The sequence below is a fragment of the Lontra canadensis genome, unplaced genomic scaffold (genome assembly GCF_010015895.1).
Source record: "Lontra canadensis isolate GAN:19392208 unplaced genomic scaffold, GSC_riverotter_1.0 scaffold139, whole genome shotgun sequence".
NCBI lineage: Eukaryota > Metazoa > Chordata > Mammalia > Carnivora > Mustelidae > Lontra > Lontra canadensis.
In genome coordinates, this window is record NW_022631133.1 from 3,528,665 (window position 1) to 3,541,635 (window position 12,971).

Below are 12,971 nucleotides of genomic sequence, written 5' to 3' on the forward strand. Positions count from 1 at the left end.
GTTTGAAGAGGTGGGGGGGTGGGAGGTTGGGTGAACCAGGTGGTGGGTATTAGAGAGGGCACAGATTGCATGGAGCACTGGGTGTGGTACAAAAACAATGAATACTGTTATGCTGAAAATAAATTAAAAAAAAAAGATTATAAAAAAAAAGGCATAGAACAATCATGTTTCCCACTGATTAAGAAGATCATTTTGATCAATCTTCTTTATGGTCCTGAATTTCCATGCAAGCAAGTCCTGCTTGTATAGCTTTTTATCTTTAATTTCTTAACCATCTAGTATTGTTTTTCTGGGATTGTATGAGGTAGGAAATTATTACATAAGGTGATTCATTTTGTTTTTCTAAAAATGTAGATATCCTAATGTCTTAGCATGTTAAAGTGATAGTCCCTCTCTTTCCTTACTAATTGACTAGCAGTATCATTGGTTTTGTTTATCTACTTTGCAAATATAAGCAAGCCCTCTGATAAACTTTAATGGTCATTATCTATCCCTGCCCACTACCATATTTTGAATAAAATCTGATCCTAAATATTGATAATGCAAAGCAAAAGTACCTTTTTTTTTTATCATGCTTCAGGAACATCTTAGCTTTTATTGGTTCTTTGATATGCCTTAAAAATTTAGGAATAGACTGATAAATCCCTTCAGATTTGCCTCTATAGATAATGAGACTATTTTCTAACATCTACACACATTTAGATCTTATCTTCCGGGTGAATTGAAACTTTTATCATAACGTGGATTTTTTTTCCTAAAGTCCATTTTGTCTGATATTAATTTACCCTTCCCAGGTTTACTTGTGTTGGTATTTTCCTGGTATGTCTTATTCCAAAGTTTTCATATATTTATGCTTTAAGCATGTTTTTAAAACATCACGTAATGATTTTATCTTACCTTTTTTTATTGCAATGTGATAATCTCTATCCTTTTAACTACCAAACTTAGTTTCATTTATGTAACTACTGACCTATTAGGACTTGCTTTATTATCTCCCTTTTTGTATTTTCTTTGTATTGCATGTTCTGTACTCGTTTTTCTTTCTGTGTTCCTTTTCTGGGATTGATTTAAGCTTTTGTTTTCCGTATTTCATTTTCTTTTTTTTTACTGGTTTAAAAGTTAAAGACTTTATAGCTCTCCTTTAATCACTTCCCTTGAAATATCATCAAGCATATTTAATCAACTTTACCATGCATATCTTACCTCATCTTACTTTAATTCTAATTATGCCCTCCTGATAATCAAGTAAATGTTCTCATCATATTTTATTTCATGTATATATGTATGCATGTTTGTGTGTATATATATACACACTATATATTTCATATATATATGAAACATAAAATTTGCCATTTTAAGCATTTTTAACCATTTGTACATTTACATTGTTGTGCATCCATTACTACTACCCAGCTACAGAACTTTTTTTCTCTTGCCAAACAGAAACTAGTCATTAAGCAGTAACTCCCCATTCCTTTCTCTTGCTGGCACCAGGAAACTGCCATTCTACTTTTTTTCTACATTTGATACCCTAGACTTCCTCTTAGTGGAATTATATAGTATTTGTCCTTTAGTGAATGGCTTATATTAATTACCATGATGTTTACAGGGTTTATCCTTATTTTAAAATGTGTCAGAGTTTCCATTTTAGTGTTGACTAACATTTTATTATATGTATATACTATATTTTATTTATCTATTCATCCTGTCTTGGATACTTGGGTTGTTTCCATCTTTTGGCTATTGTGAGTAATGCTACTATGAACATGGGTACACAACTATGTGTTTGAGTCTCTGCATTCAGAACTTTTGGACATTCACCAAAAATTGGAATTTCTGGATCATATGGTGCTTCTATTTTTAATTTTATGAGGAACAATCATGCTGTTTTCCACATTGGCTGCACTATTTTACATCCCACCAGCCATTTCCTAGAAAAAATTATGAGTATGGATGAACAGCAGAGTAGAATATGATGGATATTTCAAAAGAAGTACAGATAAAGTATAGAGAATATAAAAAAATGTCTTCCAAGTGTGGAAACTCTGTCATCTGGAGTCACTTGTTTAAATGCATTTTTCTTCTATACCAAAGACAGAAAATGAATTTCTGAGACACAATCTGGTAATGTTCATTTTATGTATGACTACATTTTCAGAATCACTTGACAAAGGAAGAAGATGTGTTCAGTCTTGGGTTTAAAAGCAGGTTTTATGAAATTGAGGTTGTCCACAGTCTAAGTATCCAGTAGGGAGAGAATAATTGAGTATATGAATTTCCCAGACAAGAAGAAATGGAAGATGTCTTAAATATAAGTGGTAGTTATTCTTGAAGGGCAAGATGCCTACTTAAACTACTGTTCCTTTAACTTACTTTAATACACTTCTTAGAAAAAGACATGAGTGAAAGGAGTTATTAAAAGAAATAAGGCAATTTGTTGGATGATGAGCTACTTAAACTGTATCTGGAATAATGTGGGAAGAATGCTGCACATATTGGTTATAAACAAAAAGAAAATTTTCTTGACTGTAACAAAATAAGTTTGAGAGAAATGGCACAGTGGTTACTAATTACTGTTAATAAATTAATAAGATTGCTTTAAGAAAAAGGGAATTGTCATAAACATAGTGGCCAAATTCTGAATTCGTCACCGTTATTTAATGCCATTTCCAAATATAGTTAACCCTTGAACAAAATGGGTTTGAACTACCTGGGTCCACTTACATGCAGATTTTTCTTGATAAATACAGTACAGTATTGCAAATGTATCTTAACTTTGTTGTTATTTTAATAACATTTTCTTTTCTCTAGCTTACTTTACTATCAGGTAATGTACATAATACAAATCACATACGAAATATGCGTTAATTAACCATTTATGTTACCAGTAAGGCTTCTGTCAAAAGTAGGGATTAGTAATTCAGTTTTAGGGGAGTCGAAGTTATACAGAGATTCTTTTTACGGCATATGTGGGAGAATGAATACCCCAACCCCATGTTGTTCAAGGGTCAACTGTAAAAGGAATATGAACGCTAGTGTTGTGTTTTTGTTTTTTTTTTTAAGATTTTATTTATTTATTTAACAGACAGAGATCACAAGTTGGCAGCAAGGCAGACAGAGAGAGAGAGAGAGAGGAGGAAGCAGGCTCCGTGGTTGAGCAGAGAGCCCGATGCGGGGCTCGATCCCAGGACCCTGAGATCATGACCTGAGCCGAAGGCAGAGGCTTGAACTCACTGAGCCACCCAGGCGCCCCTAGTGTTGTGTTGTGTTTTTTTTTTTTTTTTTAAAGATTTTATTTATTTATTTGACAGACAGAGATCACAAGCAGGCAGAGAGGCAGGCAGAGAGAGAGGAGGAAGCAGGCTCCCTGCGGAGCAGAGAGCCCGATGTGGGGCTCGATCCCAGGACCCTGGGATCATGACCTGAGCTGAAGGCAGAGGCTTTAATCCACTGAGCCACCCAGGTGCCCCTAGTGTTGTGTTTTTATTATATTTATTTTCTCCTCATGTCCAGCACATGACTGGTCTTACACTCATCTTTTGTATTTTCTAAATGCCATGTACTTTATAAGGTGTTCTACATTTCACAAACCTCTAAAGAATGAACCTAAGTCGTAAGCAAAACAGATCTACTTCATTAAAGAGCATACATTGACTGGAGGAAAAAGAAAAATACCTACTATATTGGTAAAAGCATGCCAATTAATTTTGGAACCACTTAAATAACACAGATGTGAATTTAGTTTACTTAGGTTTTGAATATACAGCATATGCTGATTTTTAAATCTAAACGCTGTAAGAGCAGCTGCAAAGTGATGAAAGTGATCACATCATGTTAGGCTTAATCAGAGTAGCTCTTGAGACAGTAATGGAGTTGATATGCTGAAAGAAACAGCTGGCTTTGTTTTGCGTTATAATTCCCAGCAATATGGATGAAACCCAGCTGCTGATAATTCTGATTAATTATGTATCAAACCAGTTTTATTTTTTTTTCTGTAATAGTTGAACACAAAGTTTCCAAGGTCTTTCTTGTTTTCTTTTTAAAAATATTAGGGACAGATACTTTCCACAGAATTTGATATTATATGTGAAATTATACAGACACTGATTTAGGATGTGTTGAGACCACTCTAGCCACACCATCTGAGTTGCATAGTGGTAAATTTTGACCTTGTCAGGGAAAGACAGTTGAATTATGATTCAGCTCCTGTGAAAAATGGTATGTCTCCAATATTAGATTAATTTCCTGTAAACTTTACTACTTCACATTACCAAACCTTGTAAATGTCATCTTTATCCATCATCTTGAGGTATTTTGATGTTGCTTGTATAGTAATTTTGATTTCATTTTCAGTTTTTCTAAAAAGACAGTTATTTCCCTATTAAATCACACTCTACATTTTTATTACACATCTTTTACAAAGACATAGAATATCCCTTTGAAAAATTAATGTTTGTTTAGTTTGCATGTAAATTATGTAATAGATGGGTAATGTGGAGAATTAGAGAAATAAATACTGAACTTAATGTATTTTTCTATAGTATAGAAATAAACTATCAGTAACTTATGGGTTAATTCTTCCATTAATGTGTTGTTTTTGCAGACTTTGAAATTACTAAACATCCAAGTTCATAACGACTTCATTAAGGTGTAAAGACCACCACACAAGTTTTAAGAGACCAGGTGTTCCCATCCTGGATCAACTAAGTCACTTTTATGATATGAGACAGAGTTGACCCTTAATGTGGGTTTAAACTGTGCAGGTCCACTTACATTGGTTATTTTTTTGATAAATACAGTATAGTATTGGGGTGTCTAGGTGGCTCAGTTGATTAAGCGTCTGCCTTTGGCTCAGGTCATGATCTCAAGGTCCTGGGATGGAACACCTCATTGGACTCTCTGCTCAGCGGTGAATCTGTCTCTCTCTCCCTCTCCCTCTGTGTGCACATGCCCTTTCTCTCTCTCTCAAATAAATAAATGACATCTTTTCAAAAATACACACAGTACTGTAAATATATTTTCTCTTCCTTAGGATTTTCTTACGAACATTTTCTTTAGCTCACTTTAACAATACATACCAAATATGACATATAAAATATGGGTTAAACTATTGTTTATGTTATCGGTAAAGCTTCTGAAGGTCAACAGTAGGCTATTGTTAGTCTAATTTTGGGGGGGGGGAGTCAAAAATTATGTGTAGACTTTCATCACTGCATGAGGGACTGGTCCCCTGGCCCCTGCATGGTTCGAAGGTCAACCCTATTCAATTTCAATAGATCTTTCTTTAGAGGTTTACCAAAACACGTAATCGAAGTACGTTTCAAAAGTCACTTCCAGTTCAAGTGTTCCATAATGCTATGAGTTTATTATGTTTAACAAAAAATGTTGATGTTTTCATATCTAAATTTTATGCGTAAGCATATGGAAATTTGGAGTAAATATATCAATTCATTATTTATGTACTGGGTACCTAGTAAATGAAAACAACAACAACAACAACAACAACTGTACCTTACAGAGACTATTAATTATAGATGTGGAAAAACTGCAAAAATTAGCAAGACTTTGCAACTCTACAGCAGTTGATAGAATTGATTTCTCCACTGCTGGAATCTGGGCCTGCTTTGTGATATGCTTTGACCTATTATTGCAACAGTGACACCGTGCCAGTTCTGACACTAGGCCTCCAGAATCCTTGTAGCTTTCACTCTTGCTCTCTTGGAACCCTGAACTGCCAAGCCAGCTACCAGCCAAGTCACCTGTCATCAAGCCAGTTAGTTTGCTTGATTTTAAGAGACAGCCAGCCATGTGTGAAAGAAACTTGTAGATGCATGAATGAGCTCAGTGGAGAAGCAGATAAACTATCCAGGTAAGCCCAGGCCCCATTTGTCAACTCATGGAATTGTGAGCTCAATAAATGTTGCCTGTTGGAAGCAACACATGTCTGGGGAAGTTCATTCTGCATCAATAAATAACCAGTATAGGTTAATATTCACTGGGATTTTACTATGTGTCAGACATTGTTAGTTAAGCAAACAAATATCTTATTATTATCCTCACTCTAATCTCTGAAATAAAATTATGTTTACCCTCAGTTTACAGAAAAGGACCACAAGCATAGAGTTCACTTAACTTGCCCAGGGTCACAGAGCTAGTGTGCTATAGAGCCATGATTTTCCCCTGGTCATTTTGACACCAATAGCTGAAATCATGGGCATACTTTTCTGCTCTTAAATAAAACACAGCTGGGGTTTTCTTGTGTGTTATATTTACAATGATGTAGTTGTCTACAAACATCTATCTCTCTATCTATCTATATATTTTATATGTATATATATAATTCATGTATATTATTACCTTCCTCCTTTCTACCCCCATGTTCTCCAATCTAAAATACTGGCAAATTTAATGCAGCACTCTTGTCTAGAAGTTGACCATATTGCTACCAGAGTTCCTGTTCTTGAATTCCTTGTTTCATGAATGCTTGAAACAGTGTATTTGTTACTACTGCCAGAGCTCTGAAGTCAACTTGCTTGTCACTATTTCCTCCAGTTGAGGAAGGGAGATCTATTCCTCATTTTTAAAATTGTATCAAGGTGTAGTTGAACAGTAATAGTGATGGCTGACTGAACACATAGTGCTTTTAAATGATATCATTTCAACTATATATTAGTTAAGGATGAATTATTCTTCTGAGGTCTGGCCTCAGATAATAATTTTTCTATGTGAATATATATATTTTAAATAATAGCAATGGATTTATCAATCATCTCTAGAAAATTTTTTGAATGTTAGGGACTTACTATGCACATGTATCTATGCATACATATATTTATACATTTTATGCACATATGTCTTTACTTTAATCCTCTGCTGCCAAAGAAATAACATTAGAAAAACAAGGACTATAAATTTGATAGGGTTATAAAATAAAGAACATTTTTCAATAATTAAACTGGAAGTATTTTTCTTAAAATAGTTTCAGAGAAACATGATTTTTTTTCAAAAAAAAATGGAGAGAAATCACACTGATGACCATCAAAAGGAATGCTGCATTTTTTTGTTGCTAAACTATAGGCAGATATTATAATTTATTTAATTTTCTTATTAAACTATTATGCAGCATTGTATACTTTAAAACCACCTAAATCGTCAAAGTTATATGAATGCAGAAAATAAGTTAAAAATATAATTTTTAAAAATTATAATCAGAGACAATGAACGTGAGAGACAAAAAAGACTTTGGATAGTATAAGGATAATCTAACTGACCACATGGTTTTACCAAAGGGAGATTTAGTTATTTCTTTGTTCAGAACTATCTACACTGACTAATTAAGTATATGGCATTGCACTGAATTAGTTGTGCAAATTGTGAAACTTTTCTTTATGCTTCATTTGCATTATACTGAAATCCATAAAACACAGTTGCATAGATAACCAATAATTATCCTTTGACTATAGCAAATACTTGTTGCAAAAACAAATCAATGCAAGAGAAAAACAATGGACGATATAAATCTAAGGATTCGGAACTGCTTAAAATAAAATTCAGAAATTATTATTTTGGCAAAGCCTTTTGGTGAAATAATTAAATTTGTCTTTATCAGCACTGACTGGATAGTCTTCTAGACAAAGTGAAATTTGCCAGATAATTTATAACATATTATGCCATCACCAGCTCTTGTGTTAGAGATTTGCTTTTGGGAAGCCATCCAGTGGCAAAATACCTCAGATCTAAATGAGATTAAGATTGTCTCCAAATTTTCTTAGAAGAACTGGTAGAGGGTCCCTAAATGTTCACACTGAAATGAGCCTATGGAAGTCCTTTTAAGAACAACATTCTGATTACCTTTCTATTCCCTCTCCCACACATGTACACATACAAAAAGGAATTTTAGCCAAAGGAATGAGGCCAAGGCATCTTTCTATTGAGAGTGGAAAACATATTTGGATTCAGGAAATAACAAAATTTAAAAATTAGCAAAAGTGGAAGTCTTTATTTCCAATTTTTACCTGGTGCACCATGACTATATACTGATTAAAGATGGGGGATTGCAGCAGGTGACTTCTAATGAAGGTCTCTTGTCCTCTAGGGTCTCTCCAAATGGACTCTCATTACTTATTCATCTACACTGAACTTTACAGCATGCTATTGACTGACAAACTACAGAACTGACTCCAAAAAAGTACCACCCAGAAAAGCCCTTCCCAATTTCCTGCACAGAAAGCCAAGATAGCATGTCTTAATTTTCAGATAATTTTCATGCTGCAATAGTAACTGGAACAGAAAATGTTTTGATGTATTTAAAAAATATTTTAGTCTGGCTCCATTCCAATGAAAATCATAGATATTGTGAGCTCTTCAATATATAATATACCACCCACATGTTAATGGATAATAACTCTGGTTATAAACACTTCATTTTAAATAACTCTGTGTTCTTATCTCTTTATAACTTAATATTTGAATGCAGTAGTATTTATTCAGCTTTTGGTAAATTTAGAGTTCTGTGTTTTACTATACATTGAGATTCTCTAATATAATCTGTTATACCCATGCTTTCAGGTTATATTCCTTTAAGGTTCTAAAAAAGCAATTAATAATTACCAAAGAAGGGACAATCAAGCAGAAGTTAGCAACAGAGTAAGAGGACCCTAGGCTAGCCTCATCCCATGAATTCACTAGGTTACTATCACATCATCTTAAATGACCCAGAAATCAACCTGAAGACTGGAATAACACACTCTACAACTAAATGTAGAGAAAAGGCCACAGGAAGGAAGTAGGAAGTGCAGAGAGAAACAGATCAGGTGGGGAAGGAGACATGGTCATGGAAAAGGGCAAGGGACAGACTAGCACATAGGAGAGAATGTGGAAAAAACTAACCTCCATAGCAACTGGCTTGGAAAGCAAGATGGCTGAATTTTGTGAGTTCTCATAACCAGTGGGGCTTAAAGCCTGGAGTTTTAAGGGCCAACATGCTTGGCTTGGATAGAACATGGAGGGCATCAGGGCTGCTCTTGGAGAGAATGCAGGGCAAACATTCCATGCACATAGGGCACAGAAACAGCAATCTGAAGAGTGCCTGGAGCATGCAGCAGGAAGGTTATTTGCTCATCTCGCTGTACATCCCAGAGAGGCAGCATTCACAGAGAGACCCCTCTGGGAACAAAGGAACTTGTAGGTACCATTTCCTTCCCCTGCCCCTCAGCCTAAATACAGAGACACCTGCAGGAACCAGTGCAGTGCTGACACTCACTACCTAACTTGCTTACACCAAGCCCCACCACCTCTAGTCATGCTTGCCTCAGTCCAAGCAGAGCAGGCACCCTTCCCCAGAAGACTGGCACCAAATCCTGCAACACTGTGTCTCCCAACCAGGAGTTTTGCAGGACCTTGGTTCCAGCAGTGATGGTGATAGGTCACATTTCACAAGCTGACCAGAGCATACCTAGTTAAAACTTGCCACTTTCAGACCAGGGACCAAACACTGCCCTAAATCAACAAAGAGAGCCTCTGGAGACAACTAGCTTGAGATAAAGCATCCAGGAACAATAAGCAGATTGCACGCAACACACATTGGAGACAATCTCTAAAGCACCAGACCCTGGGGAAGAGAGGTCACTATACAATAGGGCACTGCAGGACTTCTTCTTCATAAGGTCATTACCCCTAAGAACAGGATATGTAGCTGACTTTCCTAACACATAGAAACAGACAGAGATTTAGACAAAATGAGAAGACAAAGAAATTTGTCCCAAATGAAAAAAAACAGTGTCATCACACACTGAAATAAAGTTCTCAGATAATGATCTGAGTGGCTGTGTAGGACTGCCTCTGCAAGGGAGAGTAGCAGCAGCTGAATTTTGCACAAAGCTTTTATTTTATTTTTTATTAGAAAAGTAAGGTCAGATGCATGAAAGCATGGGAAAGGAGTACAAATGGATGGCAACTGTCTTGAAGCCATAAAGCAGGCTTGCACCCTCCCCTACATGCAGGCTCACAGGTAGGCAGTCATGGGATAAGGGAGGAGCAGGATGTTTGTCCTAGCAATTGCCAAGTGCAGGAAGGGGGACTGAGGGTTATATTCTTTCATAGTTCTAAACATATGCCCTGTACCAGGGGATCACAGGATTATGTTCATACCAGACTATTGCCTTCAGTAGCCCAAGAACAGGAACACGGCTGACATTTCAGCTTCTTCCACAGTCACCGCTGGGGGTTTACAATACATTCTAAGAATAACTCCACAAACAGGACAAAGACATGGCTGAAAATCTAAGAAAAACACATATAAGTACCATGCCTGATGGAATATTTAAAGCAATGATGATAAGGATACTCACTGGAATTGAGAGAGTGGAAGCCATCAGTGAGACACAACACAGAAATAAAATTGAACCAATCAGAGACGAAGAATGCAATAAATGAGATTAGAAACATGCTTATGCAATGAACAGCAGGCTGCAAGAATCAGAGGAGCAAATTAATGACCTAGAAGACAGAGTAAAGGAAAGTAATCAAGCTGAATAAAAGAGAGAAAAAAGAATTATGGAAAACATGAATGGACTTAGAAAACTCAGTGACTTCATCAAACATAATAATATTTATATTACAGGAGTCTCAGAAGAAGAAGAGAGAGGAAAGGGGGCAGAAAATTTATTTGAAGATGTAGTAGATGAAAACTTCCCTAATCTGGTAAAGGAAACAGATATCCAGAACCAGGAGGCACAGAGAATTCCCAACAAAATGAACAAAAGCAAATCCACACCAAGACATGTTGTAATTAAGTTGGCAAAATATAGTAATAAAGAAAAAAAGTTAGCACCAAGGCAAAAGTAGACGGTAAATACAAGAGAAACCTTATAAGGCTGTCAGAGAATTTTTCAGCAGAAACTTTCCAAACCAGAAGAAAGTGGCATGCTATAATGAAAGTGCTGAATGGGAGAAATCTGTAGCCAGAAATACTGTGTCCAGCAAGGCTATCATTCAGAATTGAAGGAGAGGTGAAGAGTTTCCCAGATAAACAAAAACCAGAGAAGTTCATGACCACTAAATCAGCCCTGCAAGAAATAGTACAGAAAACTCTTTGAGTAGAAAGTAAAGACCAAAGTGGCAGTATCAAGTTTGGAAACAAAAGCAGTAAGAAGAATATTTCTAGGGACACCTGGGTTGCTCATTTGGGTAAGTGTCCAGCTCATGATTTCAACTCAGGTCATGATCTCATGGGTTGTGGGATTGAGCCCCATGTCAGGCTCCATGCTCAGGGGCAGTCTGCTTGAGGTTCTCTCTCTTCCTCTCCCTCTGCCCCTCTTCCCTCTCTCTAAAATAAAATTTAAAAATCTTAAAAAAATGAATATTTGTAAAAAATATTTAGGAACTCAACTCCCTAAAACATGGGAAGGAGAGGAGTAAATAATGGGTTCAAACTTAAATGACCATCAACTTAATATAGACTGTTATATGCAGAAGATGTTATATACAAACCTAATGGTAAACACAAATCAAAACCACTAATAATTATGCAAAGAATAAAGAGAAAGAAATCCAAATGTATCACCAGAGAAAACCAGCAAACCATGAGAGAAAGGTAAGAAAGGATTAGAGAAGACCTTCAGAAACAAGAAAACAAGTAATAAAATAGCAATAAATACATATCTATCAATAATTATTTTGAATGTAAATGGACTAAATGCTATAATCAAAAGACACAGGGTGACAGAACAGATAAAAAAACAAAACCCATCTGTATGCTGCTTCAGAGAGACATTTTAGACCTAAAGATACCCACAGATTGAAATTGAGGGTATGGAGGAATATCTATCATGAAAATGAATGTCAAAAGAAACCAGAGTAGCAATATTTATACCAGACAAAATATATATTAAAGCATCTATAAGAACAAGAGAGAAAGAAGGATACTATATAAAAGTAAAGAGCACAATCCAACAAGAAGATAAAACAATTGTAATATTTATGCACCCAAGCTGGGAGCACCCAAATACATAAAATAGTTAATAACAAACATAAAAGAACTGATTGATAATAATACAATAATAGTAGGGGATTTTAACACCCTACTTACATCCATGGACAGATTATCTAAACAAAAAAATCAACAAGGAAACAAAAGTTTTGAGTAACACAATGGACCAACACAAAGGTTTTGAGTATCCCAATGGATGGGTTTAACAGATATATTCAGAACCACCCTAAAATGGTAGAATACACATTCTTTTTAAGAGCACATGCGATATTCTAAAGTAGAGGTGATACATTAGGGCACAAAATAAGCCTGAACAAATTCAAGGAATTCAAAGTCTTACTGTGCACCTTTTTTGATCACAACACTATGAAACTGGAAGTCAACCATAAGAAAAAAATCTTGAAAACCCATAAATACCTAAGGTTACATAACATGCTACTAAATAATTAATGGGCTAAATGGCTTCACAGGTTAACCTACCAAACATTTAAAGAGTTAATACCTATTCTTCTCAAAGTATTCCAAAAAACAGAAAAGGAAGGGAAACTTTCAAATACATTCTATGAAGCCAGCATTACCCTGATGCCAAAACCAGATAAAGACACCACCAAAAAAAGAGAAATACAGGAGAATTACAATACCTCTGATATAAATGGATGCAAAAGTCCTCAATAAAATACTAACAAACTGAATCCAACAATAAATTTTAAAAGTCATTCACCGGGGGAACCTGGGTGACTTAGTCATTAAGTGTCTGACTCTTGGTTTTGGCTCAGGTAATGATCTGAGGGTTGTAAGATCAAGCCCCACATTGGGCTCTGTGTTAGGCATGGAATCTGCTTAAGATTCTCTCTCTCCCTGTCCTTCTGCACCACCAGCCCCAACTTGCGCTCTGTTGCTCTTTCTCTAAGGGGAAAAAAAAAAAAAAAAGGCCATTCATCATGATCAAGTGGGACTTATTCCTGGATTACAAGAGTGTTGT